Consider the following 19,673-nt stretch of genomic DNA (forward strand, 5'->3'; position numbering starts at 1 on the left):
GATAAACAGCCCGCATACCAAGAGGGAATGCCCATTTTAGAACGTATACAAGATGAGGGCCCATCATCGAGACCAACCATCCGAGATATAAACTCCTTGCGGAGGACGAATTGGACGGAAGAAATTCCAGTAATTAATTTAGAGACTTCAAGTCAAAGAACCGTCCCCGTTCGACAAGAAACGGAGGAAGAACAACCCAGAGTAAGAGTTGTAGGTAGAAATGAACATCCAGATGGGGTTGTTCAAAGAGTCAGAAGGGAAAATCTGGCCACAGAGAATAACTTGACTGCTATGATAGAAAGGGTGATGGCCAATAATGGCCTAAGTACTGGACTCAGACGTCCAAATTATACATCCCCTATATCAGACTATATTATGCAGACAGAATTACCTAGGGGCACTAAGGTACCCAAATTTACAAAATTTTCAGGCGAAACTAACGAATCGACAGTGGAACACATTGCTAGGTATCTAACAGAAGCAGGGGACTTGGCAGGAAACGAGGACTTGAGGATCAAGTATTTCCCTAGTTCGCTGACAAAGAATGCCTTTATCTGGTTTACTACTTTGCCACCCAATTCGATAGATGCGTGGGCATACCTAGAAAGATTGTTCCATGAGCAATTTTACATGGGTCAAACTAAGATAAGTTTGAAGGAATTGGCCAGTGTTAAGAGGAAATTCACGGAGACTATTGATGATTATTTGAATAGGTTCCGTCTGTTGAAATCTAGGTGCTTTACGATAGTTCCTGAGCACGAACTTGTCGAAATGGCTGCAGGTGGTCTAGATTACTCAATAAGAAAGAAATTAGATACCCAATACCTTAGGGACATGGCCCAGTTGGCAGATAGAGTTCGACAGGTTGAACGCTTGAAAGCAGAAAAGGCTAGGGCTAACAAAAGTCATAAGAAGGAAAGGATAGCGTACGTCGAAGCCGAAGACGCTGATGATGAGTCTTTCGATGACTCATATAGCCTGGAGGAAGTCGAAATAGACTTAGCAGAATTAAAAGAGGCACCACCTTATGCCTGCAAATTGTTAAATCCTGCAAATGGAAAGAACCCTGTAGAAAATGATAAGAATGATAGGTTTCCTAAGAAAACTTATACATTTGATATTACTAAGTGTGATGAAATATTTGATCTATTAGTAAAAGATGGCCAAATGATACTACCTCCTAATTCCAAAACTCCTCCGTTGGAACAACGGAAGAAAAGAGGTTTCTGTAAATATCATGGGTTTTTAGGCCATAAAACTTCACAATGTTTTCTTTTCAGGGATCTAATTCAAAATGCTATCAATGATGGAAGGTTGAAATTTGCTGACAAGACCAAGAGTCACATGAGGGTCGATACCAATCCCCTAAACATTGCTGATGCTAGCCTCTGTGAGGTAGAAGATATCAACATGGTGGAAGTATCGGAGATCGAAGTGGCGGAAACTAAGGCAATGCTCAACGGAAAGCAGGCTACTGAAAGCCTAAATGATGAAATAATCTTCAATACTGAGATTGAAGAAGCTTCCCAAACAGAGATGACTGAAGCACCAAAAGAAGAGAGCAATGAGGCCACTGAAGACCTCAGGATAAAACTCCAGAAAATCCAAATCTCTGAAGTTGCTCCAGCGGTGGTCAACATGGTTAGCGCCAGACACCCAACATCTGAGTTTGGCGAACTAGAGACACGGCTGACAAGGCAGAATGGGGGTATTAAAGTTCCTCTAAGAGCTGAAAGCCTCAAAGACTACCTATGGAATTGCCATGAGAGAAATGGTGGAAAACAATGGATGTGCCCAAGGTGTTCGATCATGCTGAACCGAAGAATCGAAGCCAATTTCGAAAGGGCTCGACGTGAAAGATGGGAACACCCAGGGAGAGAACCAAATCCTTTACTACAAGTGTACCCAAGGATGGATGAAAGCTTATTAGGATTTTTGATCAGATGCCACAAAGGGAACTCTGAGGTTGCACTCTGCCCCAGATGTGGGGCAGCCTATGATGAGATGCTAGCAAGATCATTTGAACGTGTGCACTGCTCCATGAATCAAGAAACTCAAGGGCTACGTCCTGACTTGTATGGTTTCGATGTATGGACTCCAACGAAGAGACCAGATAGTCCACACCCTAGAGTTCGAAGGGTAACGTTCAAAATCCCTGCAGACCCACCTAGGGATAGATGGGTACAAGCCGATGCAAGAACCAACAAACGGCGTAGTTGGGACCAAGGAGGAAGAACCGCAATGGCATATAGGAGACAATTTCAAAGGCCAAATCGAGAGACATATCGATTGGAGAACTATAAGGGAAAAAACCCTATGTCTCGGTCCCAATGGAGGAGGCACCAGAGGATGAAAAAGGCCCAGAAGGAATATAGACCAAGAGAAACTGGAGAAACTAGCAGCAACCAAGTCCCATACCAGGGAGCAAAGTCAAACAAACCTCCGGTGGAACGTGCATTGTTCGAAGCTGAAAAGCTCTTGGATGAAGAAGATAAGATGCGGTCAAATTCCTGGAACGAAGAGGACAGAATGACAAATGATTTTGATTCTGATGGAGTCTCGTCTATAAATTTAAATTGCAATGTTGTGTTCGTACTCCCTCACGAGTTTAACCAGGAAACTGAGGTAGAAGACTGTGAGGAGGCTGATATCGAAGAAATGGCAAAACACAGACCTGTGTGTTACTATGTGCTAAATAATGGTGCAGTCGAAGAGCAGAATGCTTTCTTCGAGAGGCCTGATGAGGGTATGAGAAATCATTTGAAACCACTCTATATTAGGGCTAAGATTGAGAATGTTGGCATCAATAAAGTCCTAGTTGATGGGGGAGCAGCAGTAAATTTGATGCCCCAGTATATGATAAAGAGAATTGGCATGTTCGATACGGACATAAGACCACATAACATGGTCCTGTCTAACTATGAGGGTAAGATAGGACAAACACTGGGAGTTGTTCAAGTCAATTTGACAGTAGGCTCAGTTACCAGACCCACTATGTTCATGGTTATACCAGCAAAAGCAAACTATAACCTGTTGCTCGGAAGGGAATGGATTCATGGAGTAGCAGCTGTACCCTCAACAATGCATCAAAGGGTGACAATCTGGAGAGAAGATGGCATAGTAGAAAACATCGAAGGTGATCAGAGTTACTATATGGCTGAAGTTAACCAGGTAAATAAATCCAACTTCGATAGGAATCTGGCAAATATAGGACCTTGTCATACTGCAGAAGAGATGTACACCCCAAATAAGAATGCATTGTATTATCTTACTTTGCACCCAAACGGATTCCAATGGGATAGAGAGATCATGGATGGTCCAACGGATACAGCACCTTTAGAAGATCATGCGGCAATACGGCCAACAGGCTGGGACGATGACATAAATCATGTCTGAGTCTTCATTCTTCGAAAAGATTTCGGCCTACGTGGCCGAGAACAAACAGAAGGCGGCTCTCGAGGCCGAATTAGCAGATGTAAAGGTAGATATCATCCAAATCAAAGAAGAGATAGCAGAATTGGAGGTGCATACAGATTTCGAACACTCCAAAGATACGATCCTAGACGAAGAGATTATGGACGAAGGATCAAACCAAAGATTAGATGCAATATACGACGAAGAACCTTTAGGGTTCGAAAAAGACCCAATGGCTTCTAATATAAAGATGTTAGCCCAAGATCCACTCGAAGAAGTAAACCTCGGAGACAGGGATCAAAAAAGGATAACATATATCAGCGCGAAATTAGAGCCAGAACTAAAAGCAACGGTCATCAAAATGCTGAAAGAAAATAGAGATTGCTTTGCTTGGGATTATGATGAGATGCCTGGTCTAGGAAGGGATCTAGTCGAATTGAAGCTTCCAATAAAAGAAGGGAAGAAACCTGTGAAGCAAACTCCTAGAAGATTCGCGCCAGAGATCCATTCGAAGATTAAAGCAGAGGTCGAAAGGCTTTTACGTTGCAAGTTTATCCAAACTACAAGGTATGTCGAATGGATAATATAGTACCTGTAATTAAAAAGAATGGCTCTTTACGAGTATGCATAGACTTTCGTGATCTTAATGCAGCCACTCCTAAAGACGAATATCCCATGCCTGTAGCAGAAATGCTGGTAGACTCAGCCGCAGGTTTTGAGTATCTAAGTATGTTGGATGGATACTCAGGATATAATCAGATCTTTATTGCAGAAGATGATGTATCCAAGACAGCGTTTCGTTGCCCAGGGGCAATAGGCACTTACGAATGGGTTGTAATGCCTTTTGGTTTAAAAAATGCTGGGGCAACTTACCAAAGAGCAATGAACTCTATATTCCATGACTTTATAGAAACATTCATGCAAGTATATATAGACGACATTGTGGTAAAATCTACTTCGGGAATGAGTCATCTCGATCATCTAAGCCAATCATTCGAAAGAATGAGGAAACATGGGTTGAAGATGAACCCCCTTAAATGTGCTTTCTTTGTACAAGCAGGAGATTTCTTGGGTTTCGTAGTCCATAAAAAGGGAATAGAAATCAACCAGAACAAGACAAAAGCCATCATGGAAACCAAATCTCCATCCACGAAGAAAGAGTTACAATCATTATTGGGAAAGATAAATTTTTTAAGAAGATTTATCTCTAACTTGAGTGGACGCACGCAAGCCTTCTCGCCTTTACTACGGCTTAAGCAAGGAAAGTTCGAATGGCGTGCTGAACATCAAGAAGCTTTCGATCAGATAAAGCAATACTTGACTTGTCCACCAATCTTATCTCCCCCAAACGGGAAGAAACACATGCGCCTGTACATTTCAGCATCAAACAAAACAATAGGCAGCATGCTGGCACAAGAAGATGAAAATGGCATCGAAAGAGCCATTTACTACTTAAGTAGAGTACTCAATGATGCAGAGACTAGATATACTGCTATAGAAAAACTCTGCCTTTGTTTGTATTTCTCTTGTATTAAACTTAAGTATTATATAAAGCCAGTTGATGTTTACGTTTCGTCTCATTGTGATGTTATTAAGCATATGTTATCCAAGCCAATATTACATAGTCGAATTGGCAAGTGGGCTTTAGCCCTAACGGAATATTCGCTAATATTCCAACCTCTCAAGGCAATGAAAGGCCAAATTGTGTCAGACTTCATTGTCGATCACGCAGTGGTTGAGAATCATCAGCATTACGTGGACCTAAAACCTTGGAAGTTGTACTTCGATGGGTCGACACATAGAGAAGGTTCTGGAGTTGGAGTGTTGATAATTTCTCCTGATGGAATTCCAACAAAGCTCAAGTACAAACTCGAAGGACCATTAGGCTCCAACAATGAAGCTGAGTACGAAGCGTTAATCGCCGGACTTGAGGCTTTGTTAGAACTGGGGGCAACCAGAGTCGAAATTAAAGGAGACTCCGAATTGGTCATCAAACAATTAACAAAAGAATACAAGTGCATCAAAGAGAATCTAATCATGTACTTTGTCATTGCAAATAGGCTACTCAAGAAATTCGAATATGTAGAATTGAAACACGTATCAAGGATGAATAACCAAGAAGCGAACGACTTGGCACAGTTGGCTTCAGGATACAAAGTATCGAAATAAAAATTGGAAGAATTGATCGAAGTAAGAGGAAGAGCAATGTCTACTAAACTTTCTCCGAGCGATCTAGAGAATTCACAATTGGGTTATGCCAACAAAGAAGAGTTCGAAGTCCTAAATATTGACTCTTTGGCAGACACGGATTGGAGGAGCCCAATAATCAACTATTTGAAGAATCCTTCGACGGAGACAGATAGAAAAATCAAGTATAGAGCCTTGTCATATTTTCTAATGGGGAATGAATTGTTCAAGAAAACTCCTGAAGGGGTATTGCTGAAATGCTTGGGTGAAGCAGAAGCATACTTGGCTCTATCAAACGTACACAGTGGGGCATGTGGTGCACATCAAGCAGGACATAAGATGAAATGGCTTTTGTTTCGTTATGGGATGTATTGGCCTTCAATGTTGAAAGATTGCATAGAATTTGCCAAGGGGTGCCAAGAATGCCAAGAACACGCAGGTATACAACATGCTCCAGCAAATGAACTCAGTACAATAGTGAAACCTTGGCCTTTCAGAGGATGGGCTTTAGATTTAATTGGAGAAATTCACCCCAAATCATCCAGAGGTCAAAGGTACATTTTGGTAGGAATAGACTATTTCACAAAATGGGTCGAAGCAATACCATTGGCAAATGTGGACCAAGAAGCGGTGATTGAGTTTATTCAAAAATATATTATATATAGGTTCGGAATCCCAGAAAGCATAACAACTGATCAGGGATCAGTCTTCACTGGACGAAAAATGCAGGACTTTGCCAAGGAAATAGGATTCAAGTTGCTAACATCCACACCTTATTATGCTCAAGCAAATGGACAAGTCGAAGCAGCAAATAAAATTATAATTGGTCTTATTAAGAAGCATGTGGGGAAGAAACCCAAGAATTGGCATAAGACTTTGGATCAAGCACTTTGGGCTTGTCGAACATCTCCAAAAGAAGCTACAAATACAACTCCTTTCCAGTTGACGTTTGGACATGATGCGGTACTACCAATCGAAATATGTTTGCAGTCAGTAAGAATACAAAGACAAGCAGACATTTCTCCCAACGTTTACTGGGAGTTAATGATGAATGAGTTGGTAGATCTAGACGAAGACAGGCTTCGAGCATTGGAAATGATTAAAAGACAGAAAGAAAGGGTATCCAGAGCATACAATAAAAAGGTGAAAGGTAAAACTTTTGTTAATAATGATTTAGTCTGGAAAGTTATTTTACCTATAGACCGAAAAAATCAGGCGCTTGGTAAATGGTCCCCACATTGGGAAGGACCTTTTCGAATCTTAAAAACATTTTCGAACAATGCTTATGAAATCGAAGAATTAGCAGAAGATCGTAGGATCTTAAGAGTAAATGGGAAGTATTTGAAGAAATATAAGCCAAGCATGTTCGAAGTTAAGATTGCAAAAACGTAGACACTTGAGGTGTCACGAAAAGCCAAAATGGTTAGCCATGTGTCAAAACACATGAGCCATATTGATCAAAATGGCTTTACATGCAGAATAACAGACTTAAAAAGGAAAAGTCTAAAGAAATTTCAAAATATTTGTCATTCATAACTTGGGTTTGCATGCATTACAAAAGATCCAAACAGGATCTGAAAGTACAACAAAAAAAAAGAAAGCATAAAAACCCTAAGATAAAGAAAAAAGGAAAGTTGTTAGTTAATCCTTTGGTTTAAACCCTCCAAGGACAACACGGGTGAAGCTTCAGCTTCGAACATGTCGATGGCTCCGCCCTCACGCATGCGTCTCACTACACCCTTCCTTTGAAAGATGAAAGTAAGAAGTCTTCCGTATGGGAGGCAAGTCACGTTCCTCTGCCGTTCAGTACCAATAGAGACAGCTTTCACGAGACCTTTGAATATCATCAAAGGAATGTTGATCTTCTTCCCTCGAAGACCACAGAAGATGAACTCCAAATCTTCAACCAAGATGTCGTTTTCGTTGATCCTCCGAGGCTGGAAGTTGCCCACGAGCATCTGATGCCAGATCCTAACAACTCTGGCACTAAAAGGATCATTGTCCATGACGGACCTCAGCATGAGATGCGTGGTCATGTTAAAGCCATCGTCATCAAAGCGTTCCCCAGAGTTACTACACCTGATTAAGTGAGCAATGGTGGCAGGAGTAATACTGAAACGTGCATGCCGAATCTCAGAATCTATGGTGGTTCTACCTTCAGGATCTATGCGTACAGTAGCATTCATCCAAAACTCAGCCAACATGTTTGGATAAACAGCACCTTCCAAGACTTCCTCAAAGTAGAAGTCCAACTCCTGATTGACAAACAAAGTTTCAAGAGTGACAAAGTGGCGAAGGAGTTCATCCTCAGAAAGTCTGAACTCGCTCCGGATAAGGGTTTTGATTTCATTGAAAGAGAGGATTTCGGCCATTATGAAAAAAGAGAAGAAGGTTTTGGAGGAAGAAAAATGGTTTCTCTTTTCTGAGTTTAGGAAAGAAGAGAATGAGTGAATGAAGAAAATAAGGGTGATATTGGACCTTTATATAGAAAGGGAATACTAAAGGTTGGTTTAGTTTCTTAATAATTGATTAGACTGCAGTTGGTTTTTCCAAAGAGAGGAGTTATTACATCCGCCGTTTCCCGCCCTTGGAAGTTGAACAGCAATCATGAAACTGATTCACGCACGTCTTGAAATGACGTTTTGAAAAAGTAACGTTACTGTTTAGTCATGATTAGGGCTAAAGAAGTAGAAACGTCAAGTCCAAAGGCTAAGAGGTCGCGAAGAGTATTCGGAGTTTACATGTTGCATTAATGAAGAGTACTGTGGAGGATCTGAAAATATATTTTGACAAGAGATTGAAAAGATTTGCTAAGAAATAGTGCTGATAAATATTATATTTAAACGAAGGGAGAAGTTAAGCATATAAATAAGTGCTTTTACAAAATATATGAGGTTTCGATTATAAATAAGAACGCAACAGATAATAAGGTTCGAAGCAGCTAGTTGAAACCCTCAGGGAGGTTATTCTTGATCTTTGAATATTGTGACTCCCAAGAAGTCATACGGAGTTCAATCACCGATCGTTGTTTCTTCAACCTTTCGATCTCAGGAATCAATTTCTGAGCAGCCTCGAAATGTGTGATCCCTGATTGTACTATTTCGACCAACTCCTTTTGGTTGGATTGTTGGATGGTTGCCTGGCTGCGTTCAGCTTCCTTGATTTTCTCCTCAAGTGCCTTTATCTCTTGTTTCCAGATCTTGATATTTTTTGCATGATCATCAAAGGCCTTCTGGTCTTCTGATTGCTTAAGTTTGAGGACCTCGCCTCGTTGGGTTGCATCTACTGCAGAATTCCATGAAGAATCACGGGAGGCCATTGCTTCAGATAACTCTCTTTCGATACTTCGTTTTCGAAGGATGTCAGCTTGAAGTTGCTCAACCAGAGAGCCTAACAGAACAAGTACGTCTGAGACTGTTGTGGAGACTTGAAGTAAATCTACTTTTTTCAAAAGTTGATTTAAACCATGACTCTTAAGAGGATCCCGAATGAGGAGATCCACAAGATTGACATCGAAGAACCGCTCTTTGATTTGTCGAAGCAGGCTAGAAGTGTCTTCTTGGTTGCCAGACCCCACAGTCGCAACTGGAATAGCGTCAGGACTTGGAGACGAAGAAGTATCCACATTCATGATAATCTTCAAGAAACTAAGAGGATCAGATGCTTTAATTGTTCTAGCTCCGAAGGCGTAGGGGCAGGCATTGAAGTGGTCCCAGGATCAGCTTTTGTGTCAAGAGTCGAAGCTTCTTGAAAGTTTTGCTTTTCTAGTTTGGAAGTTTCCTCCATAGCATCTGATTCAGACACAGTGTCGTCACTATGATGAGGATGCAGATTCACATTGTCACTACCTGAGAGGGCGTGATCTTCGCCTTCCAAACTTTTGTCTTGATGAGTAGCTGGAGACTCATCAGTAGAATGACTTTCTTCAACGGGTTCATCGGGCAGCATAGTGTTGATGGGCTGAGCATCTTCGACCACGGGTGAAAGAGCAGGAGCTTTGTCTCGAGAAGTATCTGTGTCAGATAAAGCAGAGTTAGTCATAAGAATAAACCTGTAACAAGTTTGTCAACGAAGCTAAAGATTATTATTACCATAGAGTTTGGGAACATCAATGGAAAGACCAGGATCTTTGAAACCTGAAGTAGCAGTGCCAGCATCATCCTGCAATAACAAGGTAAAAAAGTTAATCCCATTATTTAGATAAAGTCACAAGTTAATATGCGAAAAAACCTGAAAGACCTTGGTTTGGATATTATCTGGACTTGAATTGTGACTTTCGACAACAAGTATGTTGCTAGTTGTTTTCAAAGGGGAATCTTCAGAGGACGCTTTATCAGTAGGAGAAGCAGTTTTGGAGGGACTTGCTCCCTTTCCCTTTTTCGAAGGAGTAGCAGATTTTTGTCTTTTCCTAAGTCCTTGTCTAGTGCGAGGAGGAGATTTATCCTCATCATCTGAAGCAGCGGACGAAGAAACTTTCCGTTTCGGACCAGTTGGGGGCTTCGAACTCTGAAAAGACAGATGATAAGCAAAGGGACTATTGATTACAGATTATATAAGATTAAGAACGCAAAAGGTGCATACCGTAGGCTTTTTATCAGGATTGAGAGAGCCACTTTCACTGGGTTTGTCGCTTTGGGATGTCCCAGGATTCTTTTGGGCAGGAGTCTCTTTGATCTTCCTCCTATGAGCAACAGCTGTAGTCGAAACTGAAATTAGTATACCAGTCAAAAAGGAAAAGTCAGTCGAAAAGATTGTCTGAATCCAAACCTTCAGGTATTGGAGTCAAGACACGAACGTGTTCGAGATCTATATGGAGATGTCCTTTGAAAGTATCCAAGGTATGCTTAGTCGGAACCACCCGTTCAGCGCGTTTTTTACTACTGTTTTGAAGATCTTTTAAAACGTTGCCACACACAAACCAATCTGGAAAAGGGGGGCTCAAAGCCACACCAAAATCCGCGCTTGGCAGTGGAGGAAATTTTGGAGGATTAAGTTTGAAAGCCACTTCATAACGTAGTTCTGGTCGAACATACGAGGGCAATTTCAACTTATCCAGTTTGGCGGAAAACTTTTCGCGCAAAGTGATTGCAGCCTCATGAACGGTCCGACTAAGATCATCAGGCCTATAGATAGTTTCAAAAAAATTTTGGAAAGCTTGTATTTCTTTAATATGAGTTGTAGTACCTTTACAAAAAGTCTCCTGCACATCAGCAAAAGCTGCAGTTAGTTCCTGCGTCAAACTATCAGCATCAAAGATTTGAGAAGTATAATAATTCGTCCACCATTGATGGAAGTCTGGTGTACAGTAAAAGGAAGGTTCGAAAGGAATAGGGGAAAGGTTGGTGACGCCAGCATATCTGTTAACTTTTGTTTCACATTCTTCTTCTGACAAGTATAAGGTGTGGAAGCACATATGACTCCTTTTCTCATATAAGCATTTTGGTTTTATTTGGACCAATCCAAACTGTCGTGAAACCAAATTTGGTTGATAGCACACAAGAATGCATTGCCCTTTCGATGGTCGAAGACGGTGGAGGAACAACCTTGGAGTCAGAAAAGATTCCCAAATTTCCATAAGCTCAGTTTGTTGATCCTGAGATGTTGGTGGGAATTTCTGAGTAAACCATTCAGGACCCTTGGTTCTATGTACAAACGGAGCCATAGACGGATCGAATTGACGACGCTGGGCAAACATCATCATATACGCTAAGAAGTATTCTTGAAGTTTCCCAGGCTCTTCTTTTGGAGTCAGGTAAGCCAACCTAGTTCCTTCAATAGTTCGATTCCTGATTTTGTCATTTTCCTCCTTGACTTTCCCTCGAAACGGAAGATGAGCTTCGAACGTAGCATTTAGCCACAGTTGCAAAAGCCAGAAAGGTCCAGCATAAAGTAAGGTACCAGATTGGTAATTCTTGGTAAGGTTTGCAGCTTCGCTAAGGTTTTCATAAAGAAATCCCAGAAGTAGTTGGCCAAGATTGAGCTTTTTTCCATTATGCAATTGATTAGCCATGCAAAGATATCTCTTTGCAACTTGTATGGATCTTGAGCAGAAAGCACATCGCGAAAGCCATAACGCCAAGAAGGCAATATGTTCGTCATCAGAGACTTCTTCGTTCGCGGTAACATGATGTTGTTGGATAAACGCAGTATAAGTAACTGTCGAATTATTAAAGCCAATTGTGTCATCATCCATCTCAGTGGGATCGAAGTCTTCCCCAGTTGGTCGAAGTCCTGTAATCGCAGCTACATCGAAGAGAGTAGGGGTGACCATTCCACATGGGAGGTGGAAAGTGTTGTGGGAAGCATCCCAGAAATGGACCGCTGCTACTAGCATGGGTTGGTTATATGTTAAGCCTGTTTTTGATAGTTGGATCAAATCGTAGATTCCTAACGATTTCCAGTCAGATTCTTTCTTTTTCTCTACTTTTTCTAACCAGGCAAAGTACAAGTCAGGATCTTTGGCTAAAGGGAGTGACCTAAACACTTTCACAAAGTTGGTCATATAATTTAACCTAATTTTTGGCAAAGCCAAACGGGCTACGGTTGAAGTTTCTTCAACATTAGCAGATTCTCCTGAAGGAGAGCAACCCTCTTCATTTGTGTTAGCTTTGCTCACTAATGGCCTAGTCTTATAATAAGCAGGGAAGAACCTACTTAGGGTTTGGTTATCTTCACCCGGCAATGGACCCATAAAAGCAAAAGATTTTCCAGAAAGTTCAAAGGGTATGATTACCTGGGAAGCGTAGATAGCGCGAACTTCTTCAACGTTAGGGTTTGGAATGTGTTCGTGTTCACCAGACCGTGTGGTGGATTGGAGCTTTAGAGCAGGTTGAAGAACATTGGAAGATGAAGCCATCGGACGAGTTTTGAGAAATTCAGATTTGAAAAGTTTGAAGATGTTGGTTCCTTTGTTTGATGAAGAAGACGGAGAAATAGGAATGAGAAGTTGTAAAAAGAATGCAAGTCCAAAGCATTTAAAGGTTTAACGGAAATCCTTTTTAAATCTTTTGGGTAAAACCCAAAGGACACGTGGCGAATGATGATTTAATCCAATGGCGGTCGAAAGATTCAGCCTTACTCCTAGTATATAGGAGTAATGATCAGGAAGTAAGGTCAAGGACGTGGGAATGTAAGTTATGAGAAGACATTTTGAGAATGACAAGACGTTTCGGAAACAGAGATTATCAATGATTATGACGTTTAGTCAGTAGTCTTGGAACTATCAGAAATTTAATAAGATACGAAATCTTATGATGGCAAAAAACGCCTATTTCTGTTGATCTTCGAAACAGGCATTTATTGGGGGCAATTTGTTAGCTGAAGATTTCGTTGAACAAATATATGTGCTTCGAAGGAGTGTATGATCGAAGGCAAGGTGGTTACTGATGACCATCTCTGAGAAATATAAAATGGCTACTGATGGCCATGTTTCGATAGCAAGAAACGTCTAAGTTTTTATGAAGGTGATGGCTACTGAAAGCTATTGGAAGGACATATCCTCGAAGACTTAGACAAAATTTATAAATTTGCTTAAGTATTATTATTTAGCGTGTTTGTTAGTAAGTGTTTATTAACATACTGCCACGCGTCGAAGATGGACTCAGGCGGGAAGATTTGAAATTCGAAGATAGTTGCGTAACTGCTTATTCACAGATGTCATCGCTGGAAGTTCTTATGAGAAACGTGGAAGCGGATTAGCGTAGGGCCGTTATGGTCGAAACTAGTATAAATAGGAGTTTTTTATGATAGAATTCCGTGTGTTCATTTTGTACAAATCACTCACATATTTACTCAAGTATCAAGCGTTAACGAGAACGAGTTCGCTGAGAAAATGTACGTATGACACCACCATCTTAATACATGAGTATTATCTTTTATTGCTTTTCGTTTTCGAATATCTTTAAATTCTTGCATTCTATTTACTTCTTGTCATTTACATTACTGTATCTTTACTTTCATGTTATTTACTTTCATGTTATTTACTTTCATGTTATTTACTTTCATGTTATTTACTTTCATGTTATTTACTTTCAAGATCTTTAACAGTTTTATGTTTTAAGATTCTTTACATTTAAACAGAATTGCATGTTACGTTATCTGCGTTGTTTACATTTTAAAGTCATAATCACATATAATCAAGTCATCACTAAAAGTGTATGTTTTCAATCGAATAACATTTGTCGAAGACAACGAATCATGAACATGGTTCTAAAGAATATTGATAACAATCTAATTGACTATGTGTCCTAGGATCAATCTAGTCGATCCTGCGAGTAACCAAATCATATTTATTATAGTTTGGAGGACTAGCGGTTGTTTACCGGAAATCACCGTAAACATATGGATAGATTTTTTTTAGAGATATAGACTTGGTAATTTAGATGCTTGAATTTCATTTAACTACGCCTTTGGTTCTTTCTATGGTTTGGAGTGCGTCTACAATTCAGAGTCTGGTTTCTTCAGATTTGAAAATCTTTAGATCCTGGTCTTTAGAGTCTGTTGAAATTCAACGTTCAGAAGATGTCTTCATGCAGAGCCCAGACTTTACTTGATCATAGTCTCTTTTGATCGTAGTGGGTTTAGAGCTTGTAATATAATTTGTCCAGAGTCTGCATCTTGTTCAGAGTTTGTTATATCCAGCTTCTGACTTTTTTAGATTCTATTATATCTATCTTTTAACTTGTTCAGATTCTGCACACTTGACACATTGTACGCGTACAAAATTGTTCTTTGTACTTTCTTATCATCAAAACTAAAGGACTGTAGATGTAGAACCAATCTTGTTCTAACATCTTCATCAACACAAACACCCAAATTAAATTTCATATTAAACATCAACTATAGACTCATCTATTTCTTCTTCTTATTTTTTGTTTTTATTATAACATTTCCCTTTTCTTTTTTCCTTTTTTTTTCCATTATAACCTCTCTTTCTGTAGTAATTTTCTATGGAGCTTCAGTTTTTACCATACAATCAAAATAAATAATAAGGCCTGAAAAACATCACATAAAAAGCTTCAAAATTTCATCCATTAAAAATTCCAAGAATTTTTCCACAAAATTCTCAATTTAGTAGAAAAAGATGTACTCTCTCCGTCTCATAATAAGTGTCTCATTTGCATTTTTTTCTTGTCTCAAATTAATTGTCCATTTACAATTCCAATGCATCAATCATTATTATTTTTCCACTATTATACCCCTATTTATTAACTTTCACGTTATTCAACTACTATTAATAGGGGTATTATTGTAAATGACATTAACTTTTTTACTAAAACCAACACATCCAATCATTTTCTTAAAAACCGCGCATTGCTCAAATAAGACATTTATTATGAGACGGAGGGAGTAAGTTTCAGGAAATATGAGATGAAAACAACCTCATTATTTAACACAGAAAGACAAAAATATAACTAAGAAAAGATAAAATAAAAGGCTCTTAGTTTATCGCAAAAAGACCAAAAGCCTTTCGTAACCATGGTGGTCATCCTGATTACTCCTTCATGCATTGAAGACGATATTGCATCATTCCATTTACCCATTATGGCAAAATACTTCTTTGTTATTGTGGACGATGACTGGACAAATATACTTTCTTGCCTTTTGGTTTCACTATCAATTTCTGTTCAATTTTAAGAAGATGAAAACCCATATCCTAAAAATTCAACAATCGTGTGGAATGGAAATCAAATGTGAAAACCCATATCCTAAAAATCCAAAAATGATGTTGGTTGTAAGAAAACTAAAACATAAAATTCGAGTTTGAATTGATTTCCATTTTTCTAGATTTGTATGTGAAGAAGATGAAGATAATGAAGGATCGCCAAAACTATTTTCTAGATTTGTGTAGTATTGTGTTGAAGCAGATTTTTATATTGATTTTATATATTTGAAATTTATGGCATTGATATGTGGAAGGTTGATGTTTAAATTTTGGTGAACACTCTAGTACCGTTGAGTTTAGTTGGGTACCGGTACCCTTAGCCAATCAGACACTGTGATTCAACACCACGTCACTTTTTATTTTATTTTATTTTTAAAATAAATTAAAATTTTAACACAAATTACACTAAAGGTGCCGATACCCAACTTAAATTCATGGGTACCAAAGAATTTACCTTAAATTTTTCCTAAAATTTGTAAAGTTAAGTTTAATTTGAGAACAATTTAGAAATCGTATGTGTGAATATGCTTGACTTTGCTATGAAGTTTTTGGTTTGGCCATGAAAATACTCTTCCCTTAAATTAAATTAACTACAAAATTTTGTTTCTAAATAAAAATAAATAAATTAACATCTATATAGATTACCTTCACATAATAAATGAGTTGTAATATGTAAAGCGGGATTTCTCAAGTATGGAAGACCTAGAATCAAATACAACAAACCTTTTATTTAGCCTGGGATCAAAGGTCATTATTTGATCCTCAAGGAAGATACCAGATGGGTGATTGAAATAGGTGAAAATATTAATTATTAAAATGGCAATTAGTTAGGGTAGCCGCTCGGAGAGCTTATTCACATTCCATAATATACTTGAAAGGGTTTTAAGACCCTAGTGGCAGACTTAGTGTAAGAACGGAATTAGATAATCCATCAATTATTTTAATTTTGGTTCCTTGAATTAGGTTAGTGAATCAGATAAATTGGTTTGGGTCCACATAAACAATGACCAGCTAATTGATAAATATGCAACCCCTTACTTAACATGAGAGAATCGAGTTTTAGATTGGTCAAATATATTTTGGCCAAATTCCATTCCTCCCACCACCACCTTTGTAGTCTAGAGACTCATTCACAATAAGATGCCTTGTGATTACAGCCTCAAGAAGATTGGATGCAATATCACATTGATAAGTAAGCTTTGCAAGCATAATGAAGAAAGAACCTTACATTTATTCTTTGATTATCCATTTGTAATACAAATATGGAAAGAAGTAACAAGGTAGCTTACAATCTCTTTCCTTCCAACTTCAATTCAAGATATAATTAACATCATCAACTTCATATGGCACCCCAAGGTTAAAGATACCATTATCATGGATATAACTCATTCCATTCATAGAATACGAGCGACCTGTAACAATGTTAGATTTAACAACTCTAAAATCGATATGTATGAGGCATTTGGTGGCCTTTATGCTCTCCCCAGGTGATGGATATTTTGCTTGTACAAGTATACACAGTCAAACTAGTAGCAAGTGATAAGAAAGATTATCGATCCCTCTGATATTTTATTAAGCGTAATGATATTCATAAAAGAAGTTGTAAAGTAAAAGTCGGAAAAGGTAATAAAAAAATTAAGGGACACTATGATGTTGTGGTAGCACTGTAGTAGCAACAACAACAACCCAAAATAGGTTTTTAGACTTTTGTCCTCTAGCGTTCATCCTTATCTCTTTAACTTTACACCTCAACCCTATTTGCTTTCCATTCAACTTTGTCGCGTCAATCTAATGTTGTGATTCAAACTTCATACTAGCATATTCTGGCTCAAGGTTTGTTGAGTTTAAGTCATAGATTTCTAGCGTGACAAAACTAGTCACCAAAGAAGCTTTTGCACATAAAAAATAACATAAAAGCTAAAAGAAAGAGCATGTAGTGTATCATCACTAACTAAGATAAATACACAAAAAACGAGTAAATAATTCTAAATAAGCATAACTAAACTAAATAATTCAAGTATTAAGGGGTTAAATATCTCATATAAATAAGTTATCACAAGGCTTAACTCTAATCTCTCGAAGGGTTGGATCGCTAATCGTAAACATGAAATCTATATTTTTGGATAATCTTCAAATTGATAGAAAATACATAAATGCCCCAAAAATCACAACAAGGATATTGAGAAAACTATGGGCAATGTAGACTAAGTTCAATACATACAGATCTTATAAAAATTCAAGAGCGATATATGGGGAAGTAGCTCATGACCATTATGGAGAGTACTAAGGGGGTTTCTCGGTGAACTTGGGTGAGCTCAATGTCTTACAAGACGAGTTGGTTTTAATTTTCCTAGCCATTTAGCATACATATGAGATAGGCTATTGGTACAATGTTTTGATAGAGAGTGGCTCCCAAGTTGTCATTCAAGTTATGAGGAAGAAGTGTCTAATTTCGTAGTACCTCCGGAGTAGATAGTTTAAATGCATGAATCGTCAAATGAATCTAACTTATTCTCATATATATCTATATATATATATATATATATATATATATATATATATATATATATATATATATATATATATATATATATATATATATATATATATATATATATATATATAGAGAGAGAGAGAGAGAGAGAGAGAGAGAGAGAGAGAGAAACAAGCTAGTGAATCACAAACCTAATTTAGTAGACTTCTTATGATGGGATAATGTTCCTTACTTTGTAATGAATGAATTTTTTAAAGGACGTTTTGATTTTCCTTCTTTCAGGTTTGCTTTGAGTATCTCATGTATAATCCCTATTGTATGTTTTTTTTTTCTCTTACAATATATAGTGGTTTTTCCAAACAAAAAAAAATTAAACAAGTTTTAGACAAAGGTTATTTTTCGGTAGAAATCAGACATCCTCTACGTGCAATTGCATAGATTAATCCTTCAAGGCAGGGATGATCACAATGGGCGAAAAAACTCTCCTTCGAAAAAATTTAACACACTTACATGCCCAAGAAAGTGGTTATTTTATTTGAATTTAAAATTATTTGTATAATATTAATTGAATTATTTTAAATTTTAATTACATTTTATAATTATTATTAAATGACTTGGAATGATTTGCTTACACGAATCCACTTAAGTTTAGTAATGTCACTTCTACATAATAAATAAATATGTCACTTTTTTAAATTTGAAAAAGATAAAAAGAATTCTCAGAATTCGATAAATAAAGTAATAAAAAACCAAATTTTAAAATAAAATAGTTAAAACTTTTAAAACAAATAAAAATGAAAAAGACCAAAAATATTTTTAAACTAGACTAAAATAGTTTATAATCACTTACATAAATGATGCTTACATTGTAGTAATTCTTTGTCAATATTAATTTTACTCTCTCATTAAAAAAATTAGTTTTGTTATTCCTACACTAACCTGTTACACTACACCGTTTAAAGCATTTTCATTTGTACAAAAATAATAAAATACATATTTATACAACATTTTAGTTTTTCTTTGTTTATATATGTGGGTCCGGTTAATTTCTTATCTCTCATTATAGCTATCATCGATCACCACTAAATAAATTTTTTTTCTTTCACTTTCATTGTAGCTACACCTCCTTCTTCTTCCTGTGCCATTTTCTCATCTCTTCTACCACCATTATTGTCTTTGCATCTCCAACCATACTCAATCAAGTACATACAATAATTACTATAGTATAAAAAAATTATTTGACATCATTATGCATTGGAGATAAAGATGTAGCTCAATAAGTATTGAAGAAAATTGAGTAACAGATTAACTGCATAGTAACAGGAAAGATAACAGAAAGGATAACAAAGATAACCGAAATGAAAGGCTACAATTGATTCATCTTATTTGTGATAAAGTACAAAATGAACACTAAGAGTTATTTATACAGTACTAACACGTGTATAAAACAGAAGACAAATGATAGCCATTGGATCAAGTTAATCTCAGCCCTTTATATCTCAATAGCCTCCCTTAAGCTGGGCATTATAAATGTCTATCATGCCAAGCTTGGAAATGAAACTGTTGAATTTAGGAGCAGCCAATGCCTTAGTAAAAAAATCAGCTAGTTGTTCTTGAGAGGGAATGGGCAAGAGTCTAAGAACTCCTTGTTGAACCTTTTCTCTTACTAAATGGCAGTCAATGTCAAGGTGCTTAGTTCTCTCATGGAAGACAGGGTTAGAAGCAATGTGAATCGCACTTTGACTGTCGCAATAGAGGACCGGTTGTCGTGTGGAAGTGACTTGTAAATCTCTAAACAAATGCAAGAGCCACTGTAATTCACAAGTTGATGTGGAGAGGGCCCTGTATTCAGCCTCCGATGATGATCGCGAAATCGTTTGTTGCTTTTTGGCACGCCAGGAAACTAAGGATGAA

The sequence above is a fragment of the Vicia villosa genome, unplaced genomic scaffold, assembly GCF_029867415.1.
Source record: "Vicia villosa cultivar HV-30 ecotype Madison, WI unplaced genomic scaffold, Vvil1.0 ctg.000666F_1_1, whole genome shotgun sequence".
Classification (NCBI taxonomy): Eukaryota; Viridiplantae; Streptophyta; class Magnoliopsida; order Fabales; family Fabaceae; genus Vicia; species Vicia villosa.